This window comes from Chinchilla lanigera, unplaced genomic scaffold (genome assembly GCF_000276665.1).
Source record: "Chinchilla lanigera isolate Chin_1 unplaced genomic scaffold, ChiLan1.0 scaffold00048, whole genome shotgun sequence".
Taxonomy (NCBI): Eukaryota; Metazoa; Chordata; class Mammalia; order Rodentia; family Chinchillidae; genus Chinchilla; species Chinchilla lanigera.
In genome coordinates this window covers 14301412-14301688 of record NW_004955449.1, presented here as the reverse complement: position 1 = coordinate 14301688, position 277 = coordinate 14301412, and positions in this window count along the sequence as shown.

Sequence of the window (277 nt, the reverse complement as noted above, 5' to 3'; positions counted from 1 at the left end):
CCGCCCCGCCGGCCTGGGGCGCAGGCTCTGCGCTCAGGCTTGGGGCGGGGCTTTCGGTTTCAGTGCTTGGTTTGGTTTGGTTTTCGTTGGGGAGGTTGAAGGGCCAGGGTCTAGTGAATATCTGAAACGCCTTTATAAAAACGAGGGGGCACGGCGTCAACACACACCCCGGCTTAAACTTTGAAACCTCCCGGCGCCGCGCCGCGCTGCAGTCTGCGCGCCTGCTCCTGGAGGCGGGTGGCGGCGGGCCTCGGCGGCCCCGGCGCTCTGTGCTCGG